The sequence below is a fragment of the Pelodiscus sinensis genome, chromosome 12 (assembly GCF_049634645.1).
Source record: "Pelodiscus sinensis isolate JC-2024 chromosome 12, ASM4963464v1, whole genome shotgun sequence".
NCBI lineage: Eukaryota > Metazoa > Chordata > Testudines > Trionychidae > Pelodiscus > Pelodiscus sinensis.
The window spans coordinates 22,313,989-22,336,125 of NC_134722.1; the positions used below are offsets into that span (position 1 = coordinate 22,313,989).

The 22,137-nt window shown below is 42.9% G+C and overlaps 1 protein-coding gene and 1 long non-coding RNA gene across 2 annotated transcripts in view; one reads left to right on the plus strand and one right to left on the minus strand.

The window, feature by feature from the left end:
• The window catches only part of LOC142831067 (uncharacterized), a 176,137-nt gene that overhangs the window by 118,635 nt on the left and 35,365 nt on the right, over positions 1–22,137 (minus strand). Inside the window, exon 2 of the long non-coding RNA XR_012906688.1 lies at positions 21,434–21,558. This is a non-coding gene — a long non-coding RNA (uncharacterized LOC142831067). The remainder of the gene's footprint in view (positions 1–21,433; positions 21,559–22,137) is intronic.
• The window catches only part of SLC7A10 (solute carrier family 7 member 10), a 101,657-nt gene that overhangs the window by 24,050 nt on the left and 55,470 nt on the right, over positions 1–22,137 (plus strand). The gene's annotated exons all lie outside the window — the stretch shown is intronic.

Sequence of the window (22,137 nt, forward strand, 5' to 3'; positions counted from 1 at the left end):
CCATATATTTCATCAGAATATCAATGCAAGTTTAGAGGGGGGAAAGTCTTGCTAATAAGAAACAGGAGCCAAGCAAGTCTAGACTATCAAAGTAATCTTCTCTCTTTCATATTCAAAGAAGATCTGTACATTTACATTCACTATGGAACATTTCTGTCACTAGAGGTCGTTCACCATTATTGAACCCACATGTTCATCACTCAATGGAATAAACAGATCCATTCATCTTTTGTATCTATTTTGGATGCTGGAGATGTGGGTGTTCCACAGTGTTGTGATTGGTTACAGGGCAAGACCCACCTTAGACCCCTTTTTGCTCATCTCAAATGCACCTCCCAGGTGACATTCCTGGCTTCCTTCCCCTCTTTTAAGGATGGACCTATTTTATTCAGCCATTATGGAAATGTTGTAGCCCCCTTTTCCCACTGGAAATATGACAGGCCCAACTGTGTTTGACACCTGTATGCCCTTTCCTTCAAGAACCCATGACTGTGGCTGCTTAAAGAGGCTTTAAAACAGCTTCTTCAAAACAAAACTTTATTAATTCACCCAAAGATACACAGTGTGTAAAGCAAAGGTAAATATAATAATGCCAAGCCTTTCATTGGAATCTCTAGTAAATTCCATTCATGGCAGTTACCTCCAGCTCCATCTGGAACTGAAAGAGGCAGATTATCCTGCTGCAACATGCCTTCTGTGAGTCTTTTTATTAGAGATTGCTCCAGGCAACTGCTGACAACTGCCATCTTCTCTACATCAACATTTTTAAGGTTTGGCATCCTCTTAGCATCACACCCCTGGGAAAAGGAACCTCGCCAGCCTGGTTGGAAACAGGGAGGGACATTCTCCCCTAAATCCCCAATTAATAGCTCCCCTCATTGTTCCCATATGTGCATCATTGTGATGTGCTGCTCAGGATATCCAGAGCCATGAGCTACTGTGTTACCTCACTGCCTCAGCAAGAATGAGCTTTGCTGACAATCAGATTGTGTGTCAGCTCCCTGCCACACCAGCCTGTCTGCTCCATCAATCTCCTCGGGGTTCTTCAGGCTAAACCTTACCTTGCAGGTACATGCACTTCTTGAGTTCCCCAGGTATCTCGCTACAGTGTCCAGTCCCTATCACTGAGACACTCACTGAAATTATTGTTTGCTTCTTCCAAAGGGACGGCCTATACACCAGCCTGCTAGCTTTGCAGAAAACACACCATTCACTTTAATACATTGCACTGAGTTGGCTTTGTAATAAAACAAGAATACATTTACAAAAGAACAGAAATGCAAGTCTCAGAGGATAGCCATGTTAGTTTGTAACTTAAAAAAAAATTAAAAACCTATAAGTGATCCTGTAGCACCTTAGGCTATGTCTACACTGCATGGTTATTTCGGATTAAGCTATTCCAGAATAGTTATTCCATAATAGTTTATTTTGAAATAGCACTTCTACACTTCAGGGAAGCCTCAACATTAGTCCGAGGCAGGCTTCCTTAATGTAAACATTCTATCATAATTTAGAGCCCCAGGAGACACTGGGGAGGAATAACTTAGAATGGCCCTGGTGAGGGGCTATTTCAAAACAGCAGCAGTGGAGTGTCTCCCTTATTTTGAAATAGCTATTTCAGAATAGGTGTTATTTCTCATAGAATGAGGTTTACAGATTTCAGAATAAGCTGTCCCGCTGCCCGCGTGCTCCGCGGCTTTGCTTCGCGTCTCCCTGGTCTGCTGGAGACCAGCAGACCAGGGAGACAGGGAGCAAAGCCTCTGAGGACGCCGGCAGCGGGACAGCCGCGGCGCGTCTGGGCTGTCCCGCTGCCCGCCTGCTCCGTGGCTTTGCTTCCTGTCTCCCTGGTCTGCTGGTCTCCAGCGGTCCCGCTGCCTGGGTCCTCCGCGGCTTTGCTCCGCGTCTCCCTGGTCTGCTGGAGACCAGCAGACCAGGGAGACAGGGAGCAAAGCCACGGAGCACGCGGGCAGCGGGACAGCCCAGACGCGCCGCGGCTGTCCCGTTGCCGGCATCCTCAGAGGCTTTGCTCCCCGTCTCCCTGGTCTGCTGGTCTCCAGCAGACCAGGGAGACACGGAACAAAGCCATGGAGGACCCGGGCGGCGGGACCGCGGTGCATCTCGGTCCACCGCCCGCGTCTCCCTGGTCTGCTGGGGGGGTGGGGGGCGCAGCTAGTACTCCCCCCCCCAGCAGACCAGGCTTTTCTCTGGACGCCTGTGGTAGAGCAGCTGGGGCGCTGCCGGTTGGTCCCGCAGCGCCGCTCTGGGCGCTACTGGACCAACCGGGCAGCACCCCAGCTGCTCTGCCCCAGGCATCCTGATTCAGCCTCTGCTGGTCAGTTTCTGCAGCGGCTGAATCAGGATGCCTGGAGCAGAGCAGCTGGGGTGCTGCTGGGTTGGTCCAGTAGTGCCGAGGAGCGGCGCTACTGGAGCAATCCAGCAGCACCCCAGCTGCTCTGCCCCAGGCGTCCCCAAGTCAGCCGCTGCTGAAACTGACCAGTGCTGACTACAGGAAGCCCGAGGCAGAGTTGCTCTGCCCCAGGCTTCCTGGAATCAGCCGCTGATCAGTTTCAGCAGCAGCTGACTTGGGGACGCCTGGGGTTCTTAAGTTGAATCTGTATGTAAGTCGGAACTGGCATCCAGATTCAGCCTGTTGAAATTGATCAGCGGCTGATTCCAGGAAGCCCAGGGCAGAACAACTCTGCCTCGGGCTTCCTGTAGTCAGCCGCTGGTCAGTTTCAGCAGCGGCTGAATCTGGACGCCAGTTCCAACTTACATACAGATTCAACTTAAGAACAAACCTACAGTCTCTATCTTGTACATAACCTGGGGACTGCCTGTATATATATATGTTAGTCTCTGGAGTGCCACAGGACCACTCTTTTTTAAAGAAGTTTAAGTGATATTAAATGAGAAAAAGAGACAGATATGATTAGTAACAAAACAAAACAATACTTTTCAGTGATTAAAATTTAATTTTAGCAACCTACAATCTTTGTCTAAGCAGTTTTCTTATTTATATCAAGTTACTAGCATCGTTAGCCCTGCGGGGTAAGAGATGCAACTTTCACAGGGGAAGCGGTAGAATGAATCTTTTTTCCATCAGCATGGTCAACTTGGTCCTCACAATTTAGCTTGAAAGCCTTCAAGCTCCCTTGATAAAAAAAGATGAGCCATCATCTGAAGGAACGCTGTCTTGTAGACTAAACATTACAAATAAAGTGGTTAGGCAAGAAATTAGCTCCTTTGAGGTGCCTTGTGAAATTATGAAAGCAAAGGGGTAACCACAGTAATAGTCGATAACAATCCAAAGCCAGTGTTGTAGCCACAATGCAATGAAATTGAGGGGCTAGTAATAACCACTGCAATTCTATGCCATGGTCTATCTATCACTCCTAATTTGAAAGGGCAAGAGCAATAGTAATTCTATGCATTGTGCAGGCTGTTCATGCTTATACATGCCTGAGTATAGCTCTGGCCAACAAATATAACCATGCAGAAGCTCCTTCATCTCCTTAACTCCTAAAATGCCTTTTATGAGACATATCCAGGACTCTTGCAATACTTCTGAGATGACTACCTGGACTTCAATGCATAAGAAATGTCACTTAGCACATCTATTCACCATGAGCTTGGCCTGAATTCTGTAGAATGTAGACAAAGTACTTTTCCATTTCTGCATATGAGGTTGCCAACCCAGCAGAATTTCTCAAAAGAGGATTGATAAATAAATTAGATCTTCCTTTGATATATACCAAATTAAAGATATACTGCTGCAAATGAGTAACTCATTTGCTATAGCCTCACATTCAGCAAGTCAATGGCTTTCTCATAGAGGCCCAACATTAGGCAAATGACTAGTTTCTAATGTAAAAAGTTCTCTCACTAAGTAGACTTTGAGCTAGAATTCTTGATATAGTACCCTTCAATCTGGGAATATTTTCCTACCATTGGGGTGAGTTTATGGGATGCAAATATAACTAGCCAATCCTTCCTGGAGCAGAACTGCATCTATGTCCCAAATGCATGCACCACACTATTTCATTACAGGGCTCCTTGGATCAAAATAAGCACAAACATGGATCCAACAGAGGCTTGACAAAACCCTGCTTTGTTTCTTTAGTCCAAACCAACTGCCCCTGGTCTTGGGTTAAATTCCACAGTGCTTTGGCAACAGTACTAAAATGGGACAAAGCCTGGCTACCTATGTATTGATGTAGGCCAAGGAATGAATGTAAACGGCTATAATCAATGGCTAACAATAGCAAAGAAACAGCACGTAGCCATTCAGGTATCAGCTTCACACCATCGATGGTCAAAGAAAGCTCTAGAAACTCTAGTGTCTTTTGCAAAACTGCACTTTTTGCCATTTTGTTAAGAGTCGGGTTAGCACTTAGTCCAGAATAGCATTACGCTCACGAAGGGTCTCATCAAAAAGGAGAATGTCATTCAAACGGTAACATGTACCCTGGCTATTATCAAGGAGTTGAGAGACCACACTCTGGAATATTTCGGAAGCAGAGACTAAACAAAAAGGGAGCCGTGGGTTGGTAGCAGTCCCTCCCAAATGGAGTGATCAAAGTCAGCAACAACTACAGACCTTCAGACACAAGTATTTTCCCCACTTACTCAGCATGCCACCTCTTTAAAGATGGGAATTAAAACTGCTCATGTTACACATATTTATTAAGTGCCTTAATATCTGTGTATAGTTGAATTCTTGTTTAAAGTAACCATGGGCAAGCTCTAATCCATCAGTCCTTCCACCTCCCAAAAGATACTATTATCTTTCATGTGCCACAGTTCTATCTGGATCTTGTCCACAAGCACAGGAGGTACACAAAGGGCAGGTGATGCAAAGGGCTTGGTGTCTGAATCCAACTACAGAGAGTACACATATCCTGTGGATAGAACACCATCACTGTTATATAAATCATGGTGTCTCTAAGTCTAAACAGTAAATTGGGTATCCCTTTCTGTTGTACCCATCATAACTACACCTGAGGAGTACTGTGAGAGTTCATGCAGGATACCAAGCTGTAAGCACAGATGGTAGGACAACAATGGAACCACATTTGCAGCAGTGACCTTATCAATATAAAACTTTGCAAGTCAAAGCTAGGCCTTTGCAGAGCACAGCAGAGCATACAGCTCCATCCACTGTCTTCAAAGCAAACAAATCCCAAGCTTTTATAACCTCTATAGTTTGGCATAAGAACATACTGGGTCAGACCAAAGGTCCATCTAGCCCTGTATCCTGTCTGCCGACAGTTGCCAATGCCAGTTGTCCCAGAGGGAAGGATCACAACAGATAATCCTCAGGTGATCCCTCCCCTGTCACCCACCTCCAAAGAAAGAGGCTAGGGATACCATTTCTACCTATCCTGGCTAATAGCCATTGATGGACCTAACCTCCATAAATCTATCTAGCTCTTTTTTAAACCCTGTTAAAGTTCTAGCCTTCACCACATCCTCTGGCAAGGAGTTCCACAGGTTGACTGTGTGCTGAGTGAAGAAAAATATCCACACTGTGAACTAACCCAGAGGGATCAACAACTTCAGCACCCATATCCACCATGCCCTTCAGTGGCATACCATTAATTTCTGTGATATCAGATAGCCGCTCAGGGGCATTGCTGCATGAGAAGATCATACCAAAAGAAACATCAGCTTCCCTGGGAAAGATGGTCTCATGCAGCTTCACATTTACTGTGTGCACTTCAGGCCTCCCATCACTGTGAACCAGCATGCTGTGGCACACTAAGCTTCAAATGTTCTTCCTTCCAGCAAGCCCAGCAAATAGCAGTGCTAGCAGCTCAGGCAGGGAAATTGGCAGTGTATTGACCTGTAAACCACAGCAGGACCTCTGAGGAACTGGCGGGAGTCAGTAAGGTAATGAAAGCAGGAGGAGCAGCTGACAGTTTAAATGTCGACACAAAAGGAACAAAAGTCTGAGACACAGAACCCCTTTCAGCCTGATCCTGCTCAAATGCTCCACTCTCACCACCCCAGCATCAAAAGTTAGAATTCTTGAATCTTCATCCAGTAACTGTTCACTTAGGTGGTCATTGGCTATTCCAATCACCATGCTATCTCTGAGCATGATCGTCATAGCATTCCCAAATTCACAGTCCTAGCCAGCCACTGCAAATGTCATGCAAATTCACATATGGTTTCATTGGGATGCTGATGACCTTCAAAAAAAGTTTCCTTATTTTTTGGAACAGAATCTCCAGTTGCAAAATATCTGTTGGGATGCTACATAGCCATATTAAAGGAGCCCCATGAGTCCACAGATATCGGTGTTATCATGGCCTAAGCAGTTCTGCAGCAAGGGTAATCTAGTAGCATTGAGAGTTGCAGGATCCATACATAGTTCCAAATATCTCCTTTTTTTTTTCAAACTAAAAATACCCAGCTCCTTCAGTCGTTGTTCACATGGCTTTCACTCTAGCCTTTTTATCATTTTTGTTAGTTGCCTCTGGATTCTTTCCAGTTTAATCTACATCATTTCCTTAGAGTGGTTACCAAAAGTAAACACAATATTCCAGCTGATGCCTAACCAGTGCAGAAGTAGAGAGGTTCTGTCATCTCTCATGACTTGCCTGCTACCCGTCTATGAATACAAATCCAAAATTTCATTTGCCTTTTTTTTTCACAGCATTGCATTGTTGACTCATGTGGAAGTTGTGATCCATCACAACTCCCAGATCCTTCTTAGCAGAGCTGCTTCCAATCCAATTATCCCTCATTTTGTATTTGTGCATTTGGTTTTTCTTCCTTAAGTGCACCACCTTATGTTTGCCTTTGCTGAATTTCATTTTGTCGTCTCCAATTTATCAAGCTCTTTTTAAATTTTACTTTCATCCTCCAACGTGTTGGCCACCTCTCCCCCTAGTTTTATACCAGAATGAAGTTATATTTGGGCTGAATTGATCTCTATTAATCTAAGTTTGTATACAATCCAAAAGAAAGCGTTACTGAAAAAGAAACCTTTAGGCATCTGAAAAGTGAGTTCATAGTCACTTTTTAAAACTTTCACTTATTTTCAGTCAGTCCCTATAATCTTTTAAAAATTACACGTCAAGCAAAACTGCTTCAAAATAGTGGTGTAAAACACAGCATTGTAAAGCATTACCGAAGGCAGTAGAACTTCAGAAATTGTACTTATGACTCAAAGAAATAGGTCAATGATCTGGATGAGTAGCAATGATTTTGCTGCGAAGTACAATGGCCCTTTCATCACTTATGTGAAGCAGCATAATCTAGATCAGGCCAAACATCTTAATATAATAAACCAAAAAATATGTTTAAATAATGTAAGGATCTTATTGAAATGCACAAATTCCAGGAAACTGAGTTAAGGCTGTGACTCCCTCTTTCAATGCACCACATCAGTTCATGGTATTTAAATACAAAATATCATTAAAACAGTGATAATGCACATTAAATGAGACCTCTATTTGATCTAGGTCACTGAAAAAGTTAAGTCTAGCAACGATATGTTAATGATCCCACATTTTTCTCTGGGCCCAATACCACTGGAGTGGTAACCTGATAAAGTCAAAACTACACAGTTCTTAAAGCAGGTTGGAAAAAATTCTTAGTGAACATCATACATGGCTTACTATTGCAGAACTCATTACAAGTAGATTGAGTCCCTAACTTTTCTCTGAGTCATCCCCTTTCTGTCAGTAATTTCTTATCACTTCATTTAGCAAGCCCAAGGTTGTACTCACCTTTGCTTTACCCTGTGAAACCCATTTGGGACTCAGTTCTCAAAATCCCACATTGCCATGAAATGACTAGGATTCTACCAAATTCATAGCCATGAAAAATGTGTCACGGATTGTGAAATCAGGTCTTTTTCCTTTGAAATCTGGTCTTCTGTGTGCTTTTACCTTGTATTACACAGATTTCTTGGAGGAAACCAGTGTTTCTCAGATTGGAGGTCCTGACACACTTGCAGGGGTCACAAGGCTATTTTAATGCCTAACCTGTCATGTCTGGAATAATTATCCTTGTGGTAATTGTGCTCCTGGAAGCGGCTGGCGTGTCCCTGCAGCCCCTGAGAAAGTCAGAGCCGGGGGTTGCCACCCTTATAGCTGTGCTGTCTTCAGAGCTGGGCAGTTAGAGTGGCGTCTTTTTGCCAAGCACCCAGTTTGGATGGCTTGCCAGCAGCAGGACATAAGTAAGGGTTACAATCCCATACCATGTGCTTCCCTTATTTCTATGCTGCTGCCTTCAGAGCTGGATGACCGGAGAGTAACAATCGCTGACTGAGAGCCCAGCTCTGCAGGCTGCTATGAAGAAATAAGGGTGGCAATACCATACTACGTCATCCTTACTTCTGTGCTGCTGCTAGCGGCAGCTCTGCCTTCAGAGATTGGGGCTCCTGGCCAGTAGCCACCACTCTCTAGCTGCCCAGCTCTGAAGGCAGCACCAGCGCCAGTAGCAGTACAGAAGTAAGGGTAACGATACTGCAACTCCTCCCCCCATAGACCCATCTTTTTTGGGTCAAGACCCCTAAAATTATAACACCATAACATTTCTGATCTCATTTTTTATGATTTTTAAAATCCTGTGACTGTGTGACTGTGAAATTGACCAAATGTCCTGTGAATTTGGTAGAGCCCTAAAGATAACCCAAGATCCTGCCTGCATGTTGGTTGCCCTTGCTGTGACCACGAGAGATTTCATAATCCGCTCTGGAGCTCAAGATGGCAGGAAACTGTTCCAAATCTCTCCCCAGTACAACTGCCATGATAATGAGCAGCACCTCCCTGGCTACTAAATCAGAGGGGATGACAGTCAAGGGAGGTATACATGGACACACATGGGCACAAGTCGTTTTAATTGGGCTTGCTGGCCCAACTCATTCACTAATTCCTGGTCACTCCAAAGAGTATCTAATTGATGAGGCCTGATATCAATCCCATGCAGATATCACCCCCACATATAACAGAGGAGCTGTGACCATTGTAGCCTTAGGCTGTGGCTCTCCCCATATTAACATGTGGCACAGTCACACTCCTTAAAGGGGCAGGGCATTTTTTCTATGTCACAGGTTTCCACTTAGAAAGAAAGACGATAATGTGCTGAGGTACTGAATCTCCAGAGGATATACAAATGCATTTACCCTTCGATTTCCTACCTCTGAGTGCTAAAGCCATTTTTCTTCTCCGTGGCAGCTTTCCACTCTGTCCAACTGATTGTGTTTCTGTTATAGGGTCTGATTATGGTCATGATGGTTCACATCCAGATTATTGATGAACTCAAGTCTACACCCTCTCAGGCAGATTTCACAAGGTGAGGGCTTGAGCCAACACGTGTCCAAGGCTACTGAGTACTAAGCAAAGGTGTGTGGCCACATCCCTGAGAAAATGTGCCGTCCTCAAAATCTCTGCTTTACCTCAGACTTCACCAACAGGCCCAGCGTAGTGTCCTTCATGGCTCATAATTTGTAGCTGCACCCTGAGCCAGACTCCCAAATGCTACTTGTACCTACCTTCCTTGTCAAAAAAAAGGGACCCAAACATATAGGCCAGAAATGCTTCTCACAGAAAGCTGCAATGGCTTCCCTCGGAAAAACAGGAAGAGCTAAGACTTACTGGCAACCTGGGCAGCTGTGCAATCTGGTTAATGAGACTGAAGCAGCTGCCTTGTGAACTACTGTTGCTATTGGGCTGCACCTTGAGCATGCTGATGAGGGAACTTTTGTTGCTGTTGGACTGCAAACTTGCAACTAGGCGTGTTGGGCTGACACCCGTGCAGCACCTTGTTTCTGCAGACTGTGCTTTTGGTGGGCATTAGACAGATTGGGATGCTGCTGTAGCTATCATTGCACCACCCATTTCAAAGAGTTTTCCATTTTTCCTCTTTGTGCAAAAGGAGTGTGAGAATTTCACTTCATCTACTAAATGTGAATAGACAGCATCGATACAGAATCTCCATCAGAGCATAGAGATCCTGAATGAGTGTCCAAATTCACATTCTTCCCAAGGCTTGGCTTATTTATATAAGCTTTCTTCTGAGTTTGGCTATTACTAAGGTTCTCCTATGTCCTAAGCTCTCCAGTTCCCTCTTGCCCCAAAATACATTCCAACCCCCTTTATCACATAGTTGGTAACAACTGGACTCAGTAGTTATTCTGAATGTAGGGTTTTAGCAACTGAGCCTAGTGCAATTCCTATACAGGCTATCTTTGTCATATGCATCAAAAAGCAACATATAACCACTAGTTTTCCTCTATGTGATAGTGACTCTAAATAGCAGTGGGTTAAGGCAAATTGGTTTCTCTGAAGAGAATTACAGAAGCTTCACTTTGCAGCATTACAGGGAATGTATGGCTCCTTTGTCTTTGGATTCTCGGATATTATCAAGTTGCATAGTGGTCTGTCCTAAATTTACGTCTGTTACATAAATTTGTTCTTCTGTAAGTTCCAAAAAAGAAATGCTAATATAACTGTGAGATTCAGTAGCACATCACCTTCTGGTCTGTGTACCGATCCTTTTGTATTTTAATCCAAAATCTTACAGGAATCTTATCTTGCTACTGCACACATTTAACAACTGTCTTGCTAGTGCTACTCTGCAGTGGCTCTGTGGGCATCCTGTGTTCCACAGATCTTGCACATGTGTGCCCCAATCAGATCATGGGTAGGTCTTGACCCTACTGAAATCAATGAGATTTTTACCACTGACTTAAATGGAGCCAGGATTTCTCCCAAAATACCTTTTGTCTGGATAAGCACTGCAGAGTTAGCAAAGAGTGAACAAAGAATTTACTGCTTTTAATTATATACCATTTATACTATGAAAATTATTCCCTTTGCACACAAAGGTCAAATAATCAGGTTTTGTTAGGGATAAGCAAGGAATGGAACAGAAAGAATGAAACTGGAGGAGTGGAACTCCCTCTCTGAATATGACCCTATGAAAGTACATAAAGAATAATGCAAAGAATATCTATTTTTTAACTGCTACCTTGACTTGATAAGAACTTTGAGTGAGAAAATGCATATATATTACATGCCATAAATATCTTTTAGCTATAAACAGTAAACAACAAAATGAAAGAATTATAATAAAAAATATCACCACCAATAATGAATTCACAATACTGACTGTAGTAACATCCTGTTAGAACATAATTGCTGACCCTGAACTCTAGGAAATGTTTTTAAACTTCAACATCTCCAACACCTTAATATTTCTTTTGAAAATTAAAATACAATTAGCTCATAAAGAAAACTATTTTAATCTCTCTAAAAAAGAAGTTATCCTTTACAAAAGAGGATAAAGCAGCCAAATTTGCTTAATTTATAAATATTTTGTTTGGATAAAGTTAAATTAAAATAGCCAGACTGATCGATGATTTTTTTTTTATTTTAATGCTATAATTAAAATAGTGGAAGAAAAAGCTGGCCAATCTCTTATTACAAAAGTGCTGGCAATTCCTTTTATAATAAAACAAATTTGTTACTGATGGGTACAAGAGTGCCAAAGACCAGGAGAACAAAAGGTCTACATGTTTGTTCATTTTGGACATGGCTAGTTACCTAGCAACACATTAAGATTTAAACAGAATAATACAAAGGTATCAAAATCCTGTACATACTGTAAGAACATACAGATGGAATGTCTCCTGCTATAGTTATTATGTTCCCAACAAAAGATTAGGGACCCAGTTTTAAAAGGTGCTGAGCTCTCTCAAATCCCATTGAAGTCAATGAGAAACTGAGGTTTTCCGCATTTCACAGGATCAGACCCTATATTAAATTAAAACAACTGTGTATGAAGAGAGTTAATCCTTTATTACCCACATAATTGAATTCAGTTTAGCCATGACATTTCAAAAAAGTTGCTGTGAATAGGCTCTACTGTATTTAGGTTGTACAGTATAGTTAAGAAATAGAGTGCTATATAATCTGTTCTAGTTAACAGTTATAGGAATCCAGTCTCCTTTTGTCATACATGGACATTTTAATAAACATAATACTTAGCTTTGATCTAATAAACATTAGATTTAAGAAACATAATAAACATTGATTTAATAAACATAATACTTAGCTTTTTAATAAACATAATACTTATTTAATCTACATAGCTTTCTTTTAGGGTACGTCTAGACTACAGGCTTTTGTCGACAGAAGTTTTGTCGACAGATACTGTCGACAAAGCTTCTGTCGACAAAGAGCATCTAGACTACATTCAGTTCTGTCGACAAAGCAGAACTCTGTCGACAAAAGGCGTTATGCCTCGTAAAATGAGGTTTACCAGCGTCGACAAAACTGCTGCGTTCTGTCAACATTATGTCGACAGAACTCAGCGGTAGTGTAGACGCAGGTATAGTTTTGTCGACAAAAGTCCACTTTTGTCGACAAAACTCTGTAGTCCAGACACACCCTTAAGGTCAGTAAAAGTAATTTCCCCGGTTTATAGATGAGGAAAATAAAGTACAAAGGCAAAATCCTGCATTTCCAAAAACAGGCGCCTACTTTGAGTACCCACCTTGAGAGATCTATAAACTCTGCAAAAACTTGTTGTACCAGTATGTGCATGTTTCTCTTTATGAGTCAATGTAGTTCTAACAAATTATTTTCACTTGGAAAAAAAGAGAACTAAAGATTTCACTGCTCAAAAGCATCTAGGGAAAATCATTCCCAAATCAAATTGCAAAAGTTCTTTAAAGTGTCATATTTACAGAGTCATTTGCAAATGATAGTTTTATTGTAGCAGAGGACTAGTAGAGCATTAAATAAATTCAATCAAGCATTACCAGTTTCTGGCAAAAAATTACTTAAAAGTTGAACTGGGAAACTGCAAACTGGCTGTAGAAATGGAACTCAGAAGACACGATGTAGAAATGGCTGTAGAAATAAAGAACTCAAAAGACACAATGAAAATTTACATTGTAGTGTATTTATATTTAGTAGTTGGCTAGAGAAAGCCAACTCATGATTTTGTTGCAAGTCTCACAGTATTTTATATTTTTCCTCAAAGCCCAAGATCTTCAAGATCTCAGCTTTAAAAAAAATCTAGTCCTCATGCTTATTGATAAAAGCTTAAATATGAACCATATTGGCTCAAGAACAGAAATTGAAAGGTACAGTGCCCAAAGCAAAATCCCTGCAAGCTGCATGGAAACTTTTCAAAAATACCATAACAGAGGCTCAACTTAAATGTACAGGCAGTCCCCGGGTTATGTACACCCCAGCAGACCAGGGAGACACGGAGCAAAGCCGCGGAGGACGCGGGTGGCGGGACCGCCGAGACGCACCGCTGTCCCGTCGCCCGCGTCCTCCGCGGCTTTGCTCCGCGTCTCCCTGGTCTGCTGGGGGGTTCCCCCCCAGCAGACCAGGGAGACGCGGAGCAGCTTTTCTCGCCACAGAGGACGCAGGTGGTCCCGCCACCCCCGTCCTCCGTGGCGAGAAAAACCCCGTTCGTATGTAGGGATCCGACATAAGTCGGATCCACGTAACTCGGGGACTACCTGTATACCCCAAATTCAAAAACACAGTAAGGGTACATCTGCACAGCTAAACTCAAAATAAGCTACGCAACTTGTGCTATGCTAATTGCGTATCTTAATTCGAAATAGCTTATTTTGAATTTGGGTGCGTCTACACAGCACTTATTTCAAAATAGAGCACTCTTCCTCTGACTTCCCTTAATCCTTGTAAAATGAGGGTTACAGAAGTCAGAGTAAGAAGTCCTCTGGCTGGACATTATTTTGACATTATGTCGAAATAACTGCTTGTGTGTAGATGCGCACTTCATTATTTGGAAACAACATCAGTTATTCCAACATAATGGTGCTGTGTAGATGTACCCTTAGAAAACCAAAAAAGTGCCAGCGTGGCTTAACAACTAAGTTAAAGAAGCAGTGAGAGATAAAAAGGCATTGTTTAAAAAGTAGAAATTAAATCTTTGTGAGGAAAACAGAAAGGTCCATCCCTGGGGCAGCCCCTGTTGGCTGTCCAGCTGCTGCTTCGGTGGGCGGTGGGGGGTGGGACTTTGAACCCACCAATCTTCAATCCCCAGGTAAAATTCCTGCCCCAAAATTCCTGACAGTCTATTTTCAGACCTGTTGCAATAATTCCCCATTCCCTTGCAGTAACAAAATCAGGTTAAGTGTCTTTGCTGTTGTTTTTTCAGATTGCTGTGTTAAATATTTACTTTTCAGAACCCTGATTCAGGAGAGCATGTAAGCATCCATCCCTATTCTGGACAGCGCTCAAAGCCATGCTTAATTTTAAGCATATGTTTCAGTTGCATTGATTTCAGTGGGACTTTAAACACATGTTTAAGTGCTTTCCTGAATAGAACCCAGGTTAGTATGTCATACCATCATGCTCAGTGTTATAGCAGGTGAACAAGATTTCAAAATTCACTTACTAACTCCCAAATCTGGAGTGCACTATATCCATTAGAAGGAAAAATCTGTCCGGAGCCAGAGCAGAGAACATACATACTAATATTTCTGAGAAACTGCAATCAGAGTAAATACATTCAAATTCTGCTTCCACAGCAGTTCATTCAATGGATTGACTCTTCCAGATGAATCAGTCTAATAGGTGCAGCTGTTGGGCCTGCTGTTCATAATACACAAAAGCAGCAATAATAGCACTTTTTGGAAAGATGAGGACAGGGACAAGGATTGGGAGGCTTCTGGCCCAGGTTTCTTTGATGCATCATGGATTCACATGGGTGCCGATGAACATTTCATTCAATGTATTCTTATCAGGTTTGTAACTCACGGAGTTGTATAATTTCATTTCATTGACTTTTTTTTAACTTGGACAAATCATGGTACTTCCATAGAGGCTGAGCACATACACAATGTGCAGGGTCAGGCTTTCATACAGAGCAACCAGTCATTGCTAATATTCAGTTAGTCTGTTGAACATGCTAATTTTCATGGCGTGACAGAAGACTATGGATACTAAAATCAGTATTTTTACATGGCAAGGTCTAAAATTTTATGATCTCAGAGGTATAGCCATGTTAGTCTGTAACTTTAAAAATAGGTAAGCCTGTGGCATAGAACTTCTTCTGTTCTTTATATATATTAGTTTGTTATTTCCACTCCCAACTCATCTGATGAAGTGAGTTTTAAGCACGAAAGTTCATGATTCTATATATTTTTGTTAGTTTCTAAGGGCATGTCTTCATTAGGAAATTATTTTGAAATAACTTCTGAAATAACTATTTCAAAATAGCATGTCCACACTACAGGAAAGCTTCAAAATTAGTCTAAGGCAGGCTCCCTTAATGCGGACATGCTACTTTGACCTACAGCACCAGGAAGCACTGGGAAGTAATTACTTTGAATGACTCTTGGAAGTAACTATTTCAAAATAGCAGCAGTGGAGCATCCACACTACTGCTATTTTGAAATCGGCATTGTTCCTCGTGGAAAGCAGGAGTTATTATTTTGAAATATCAAGCCCACTATTTTGAAATAATGGGCTTGGTAGAATGGATACTCTGCTTGTTATTTTGAAATAAGGGGAGTTATTTCAAAATAACCCCCAGCATAGACCAGGGCTAAGGTGCCATAGGACTACTTGTTTCTAAAATTATATGTCAGTAATGGGGCAGTTGGTGCTACTAGTTGGGTTTGTAGGACTGAAACATGGGGGCACACAATTTATCTGTGATGTTGTCTTTGTTTTTGTGCATAGTATCACTCCCCATCGCTGCTAAATTACAACATTGAAAATTCTAACGTGCATTTGAGAGCAGTATTTTATTATTTCTGTTGTTTTCTACAAATATTGGAAACCCTGTAGCTCAACAAATTAAAAGTAGATGCAGAAGATTCTGCTGTTCCCATCTTGGAGGCCAAGCTGTCACTGTTATGTGTTACCTCAGATAAGGGGCCTCCATGCCTTCTGAGGGGACACATTTTGCTTATCATTTCCTTGTCTTAGACATATTTGCCTAATCATCAGCAGAGCAATGTAGGTCAGAAAGCTGGGAGGATTAAGTTCATTTTACTGTAGTACATGACAAAGCAACACACAGATACAGGCATGCTTTCTGCCTAGATTCTGCAGCCTTAGGTTTCCTGTACAGAGAGTATTTCCAAATCTCTTCTGTATAGAGGAGAAGACAGCACATGAAATTTTCAATCTGAATTTGGCTTGCACGGAGGAGCTCAGATAAAAGGCATAATATATTTACTCAATATAAATTAAAATATTATATAAACACAAGAGGGACATTCTTGTTCTCCATCCAAAGCATGAGCTCACAGGCTTCACATTCTGCTTCTCCATGGAGATCAGGGAGAGGGAAAGAATCCTTCCCCTCAACCGTACAGCTACCATGATAGCTACCATGGCTTCAGTCTTGCAGGATCCTCTCTATGTGTAATATTTCCAAAGCATATGGGGGAACAGTCAGAGAAATCACATAGATCCTGATTCACCAGCCTCAGACGGTCCCTAAAACCTCCATCTGTGGCAGTGCAGAAGATGATACCACAGAGTATAGCTCCGTATCATCCATGAGTTGTGGGCCCTTTCAACAGGCTCTCACAATTCTACTCTTCCTCCCTACAGCATTATCCTAGCAGGGTTCCTACCTCCAGTAAAAATAAATGGCAGAGGTCACTACATAGATACACAGCTTTAACACTGCACACACAACTCTCAGTTTATTGGCATGCTGTACATATCAAGTTGTTTAACTGTATCCCTTTGAAAAAATATAGAGGAAAGCATGCTATGAAACATAACTAAGATTATCCCTCTGTCTTAGGTATTTATATAGCACCAGTCACATTAACATACAGACAATCCCCAGAAAAGCTGTGAAACCTGTTCTTTTGATAATGAAATGCAACCCGCGTAACCAGACATTGGCAAGGGGAGAGGAAGATGAAGTACAGGAAACTGAGAACTCCGATCAACTACACAAGTCAAAACAGGAGGAGGAGGAAATGCAGCAGTGGACTGTAAAACTGAAAGGAACAGATTGTGAGTGCAGCTGACGAAGAGATTTGCTAAATAAAAGGAGTACTGAATTTAAAACAACACACAACATAAAGCCTTAAACTACTTCTTTAACAAATATGCTTAGTGCTATTAACATAGTAAAACTGAACTGAAAGGAAATATGCCCTGGCAATATGCCCTTCTTCTCCCTTACTTTTGCACAGAATCGCATAAGACCCAGGATGACTTCCTAGGTCATCCACGCCATTCATCTCATGAGCGTAGTGGATCCACAGGGTTCCCAGATCCTTGTGGCCCCTAAGTGCATAGGTGGCCAGGCAGGTTCCACATGCTGCCCCCTACCCTGAGTGCCAGCTCCGCAGGTCCCATTGGTTTTGGTTCCTGGCCAATGTCCAGGCACAAGGATAACACACCGGGACTCCCTGGACACCTATGCACTTAGACCCATGTGCCTGGGGTTTATGGTAAATGCCACTGGAATCCCACACCCCAAGTCTCTTCTCACACCCAAACTCCTTCCCAGAGCTCACCCCACACAAACACACATTCCAACCCCTTGCACCAGCTGAGAGCCCCCTCCCTCATCCAAACTACCTTCTGGAGCCAACACTGCACACCCTCTCCTGCATCCCAACTCCAGCTCCATCCTTGAGCCCGCTCTTGCACCTCAAACCCCACATCCCCAGCCCCACCCCAGAGCCCAAATCCCCAGCAGGAGCCCTCACTCCCTCAAAGGTCTCAGATTTGCAGATGGAGATGTTTACATTGTTGACGCTACACTTTCTTCAACAAGGTCAGTTTCACTCTGTAAAATTATCAAAGGAAGGGTAGCATGAACTGGTAGCATGATCCATATGAAATAAATCTGCAGGTGACAAGATAAGACAGACTTCATCAGGGAAGCTTAAGCCTAGCCCTCCACTGTAAAAGAAGGTTTATTAATTATCACTAATTACTTAGGCAAGGGGAAGGCAAGAGGGAAACTACTTTCAGAGGGCCAAACATTTTAAACAAATCATATTGTTTGGGTTATTAAATAGGAAGTGTTTTAGCAGGGGAATGAGACTTTTGGGCCCAATTGCATCTGGCCACTGCTTGGGCTTGCATTGCCACAACAAGTAGGCCTAAGTTTTTGCAGATGCCATACTTCTTTAAGTAGTGTTTTTCCACGGTTAGTAGAAAATAATTCTACTCTTTATTAGATAATACCATGCACTCCCATGGTATGTGAAAACACACCTGCCAAAACATACCTTTAGTCTGAAAATTGTATCTAAAATATACATTTATCCCTTTCTAGTCCATTTCAGATTGAAACAGGCAGAATTCTCCAAATGGTCATATTAAACAACAACATAGAGATATATTTTCCTAAGAGCTCAGGTCAGATATTCCAGTGCTCAGCAATCATACGTGGGGCCAAATTTAGCCCACTTAGGTACCTTAATTAAGAGCCAGACTTTCAACGTGCTCAGCCCCCAGCAGTTTCATTGTTGGGTCCATGATCTCAGGACCCAATGTGCTGAATAATAATAATATTTTTTTTTTGCTATTGGCAACTTTATTGCTTAAATTGGAGCCAAACTACAGGCAGTCCGCGAGTTACGCGGATCCGACTTATGTCGGATCCGCAGTTACGAACGTGGCTTTTCTCGCCCCAGAGGACTGGAGCAGCGGGACGCCCAGATGTGCTGCAGTCCCACCACCCCCGTCCTCCGGGGCGAGAAAAGCTGTTCCACGTCTCCCTGGTCTGCTGGGGGGGTACCCCCCCCAGCAGACCAGGGAGACACGGAGCACAGCCTTGGAGCATGCCCGCAGAGGGACAGCCCGGGCGCGCCTGGGCTGTCCCGCTGCGGGCGTGCTCCAAGGCTTTGCTCCCCATCTCCCTGCAGACCAGGGAGACCGGGAGCAAAGCCTTGGAGCACGCCCGCAGCGGGACAGCTCGGGCGCGCCTGGGCTGTCCCGCTGCGGGCGTGCTCCAAGGCTTTGCTCCCCGTCTCCCTGCAGACCAGGGAGACGCAGAGCATAGCCACGGAGGTTCCCCCACTCCTACCTCATGGGGTGGGGGAACTACCATTTTATCTCTCCCAACTCCTTCTGTACAACCCCTGCCCCATGTCTCTCCCTTCCCCAGCCAGGCTGCTCTTGCTCCCACAGTCTCCGCCCAGCCTCCTGCCCCCCTTTTTCTCCCTGTGTCCCCCCCCTCAGAGTTTCCATCCATTGCACCCCTGCTCCTATCCTCCCCATAAGTCTCCCCTGAATCCTCCCAACTTTCCTTCAGCACCTCCTGCATCCCTCTCCTGCCCCTGCCTCGCACATCCCTGTTCCCCCTCATCCCCTTATCTGCTCCCACCCTTCTTCAGACCCCTCTCGATCCCCCCAGGACAGGCTCCCCCTGCCCTGCACACAGTGGGAGCTGGCAGGGCTTCCCTGGGCAGGGATCGCAGCCAGCTCCACTAGGAACTGCCCAGGATCAAGCCTTCCCCATGCAGCCCCAGGGCACAAGGGGCACTGCTCCTGGGGGTGGGGAGAGAGGGCTCTCTTACCTGCCCCCCAAAGTGCAGACCACCCTGGGGCAGGGGCTTCCCAGACTAGGGGTGCTGTCCTAGGAGAGGGTCCTGTGGAGCAGCAGGACTGGCCCTGCTGGAGATTCCCCCTCCTGGTTGCAACCTGGGCTCCTGGGGCCCAGCAGCAGCCCCCACGGGGACTCAGGGATCCAGCCCAGAGCCTGGCCCCAAAGTCACCATGAGCAGAAGCTACGAGCTGCTTCCTGTTTTGGGGGAGCTGAACCCAGCCCTGGCTCCCAGAGCCCCTGCCCACTGCTGCTGGGTCCTAGTGAGCAACCCAACATGCTGCAGCCCCTACCCCTGGGGACCTTCCCACCCCTGAGTTTGGGCGTGTTCCCTGCATCAAGGCAGCGTCATGCAGAGAAGCCAACGCAGTGCTGGGGAGAGAAGAGGAAGGGGCATTTCTGGGCAGACTGGGCCTTGATCCAGAGACCCACCAAGACAATCATCAAGGCATGGGCTTGGCCTGGCAGTATGCCATAGCCCGGCAGCCAGCAGTTCGCAGCCCGGCACCAGTCCATGGACTGGTGGTTGGGAATCACTGATTTATGTGACTCCTTAAGCTAGGCTGTGGCATTAACTTTTAATGTCCCCACTTCTATTCATGGCATAATTAATATCATTTTTATGTATTTTGTATAGATTTGTACAAAAGTGAAAGTGTTATTAGCTTATTGTGTCTTATATATGATTCCAAGTTATTCATTTAACTGATTCACATCTATATATCTGGGTTAAAATTGAAGTTATTCATTCTAGAGCCTGAAGAGGGCAGTTTGGGATGAGGAAGAGATTACATGTTCTGGATGACAGAAGATCGTTGGTCTTCTCATTTAACTTCAGCAGAAGTGGTTGTGAGACATTTAGCAAAAAGAGGATTTCAAAAGATTTTCAGGGTCTTAAAAAGGTTTTCAACCTATCCTATGATTTTGGACCAGCTTTGTAGACCACTATTTGCAGGAGCAGAGAAAAAATATAAGGAGTTCAATTTTTGAAGACACATCCATGTTTTCATCCATTTAGAGGAATAGGGAGTCCGAACAGGAGGAAGGGAAGTGGTGGGAGAAGAGGTTGTAGATGTGGGGAGAGAAGAAGAGAGTGGAAGTATCTGGTGTTAGTTTTGAGGACTGTCATGAAGGCAGGCATCATTTGGTTCATACACAAGAGTTGTATTAAATTGTTTTATATTTAACATTCGCCAATCTTATGTTGTCATCTATTTATTGTTGTTTACCAAAAAAAAATAATTTCATTCCATCCTCCAAATTTGTAATATTTTCCAAAGGGCCTGGATGGCACTTTCCTGTTTTTTCTAAATTAACATTTACATGTTTCAGAGGAAACAGTCTCCAAGCGTAACCTACCAGTATGTTAGAAAGAATAATGGACATTTTTTAAGGAAATGGGTACAGCCTTGTATCCTTCTCCCCACTGAGGTCCAAGGGAGTCTTGCCATTATTTTTAATGACAGCAGCATTGTGCCAGCTATTTAAAATTTGTGTAACTTTGAACCTAAGCATCTCTACTTTCTGAAAGACTCTCAGACAGGATTTGTCTTTCACTTCCACCATTTGAATTTGGTGCTATTTGTGATTCTGATATTTCCAAATGGTTCTTTTTACTAAAGAAAAAGATTTACCAAGAAAACTGAGGCTTAGTTTATATTCTTTTAAAAAGTAAATATATTTGTTTCATTGACAAAGGGATGGTGTGATAAATACTGTTGTATAAAATTCAGGTTTCTTCAAATGTCCATAATTATGAAAGATTTATAAAAACTAAAGTACAATACCTGACATAAACAAGGTAATAATTCAATTAAAATATCTGAACAAGCAATTTTAAATTGTCTTATATTGTTGCATCATGCAATATTTTTATAGGTATGGCTGAAATCTTTACCTGTTTTTTCCAAACTTTTGATTTAATTATTTGTTTTGATCACCATCCACCATTAGCAAAAACGGGTTTCTGAAATCCTCAACTGATATTTTTGTGCTCAAAAGCCAAATATCTTCTCCATGAATCTGTAAAACATTAAAGAACAAACATGTCAGTATTTTAGGTAGCCTAATTTTAAAAATCTTTAATGTTGGGCATAGCATAATCAGATTATAAATGCTTAACCTAGGAAAATCCAGCTGGAATGCTGGAATTACAGTTCATAATGACCGGTCATGTTGTTACTTGCTAAGAATTTTAACATAAATATTTGAACTCAAGTCAGATTCTAAGATCATTTCATTCTTTAAATACCAATCTCCAGTGGACATTAAAATATCATTCTATTACTTTTTAAACCATTTTGTATAATTTTTAATAATTTCATTAATAGGAAAACCATACTTTATTTTCTGCTCATGCAATACTTAGACTTTTGAGTCATATATGAAATTAACTGATTGTTAATTTTTTGTACCTTTATTTTGTATACATTTATTTCTGTCCGTCAGTCAATTCTTCATGCTGTGTTTTGGGTACTCTATTTGAAGGCAAAGAAACTTATATTTGAAGAAAACTCTAATTAAGTGATACTCAGACCTTAGTGGTTCAGAAACTAAATTAGCAATTAACATTACCCAGAAGAGCTACAGGAGTGTGAATTC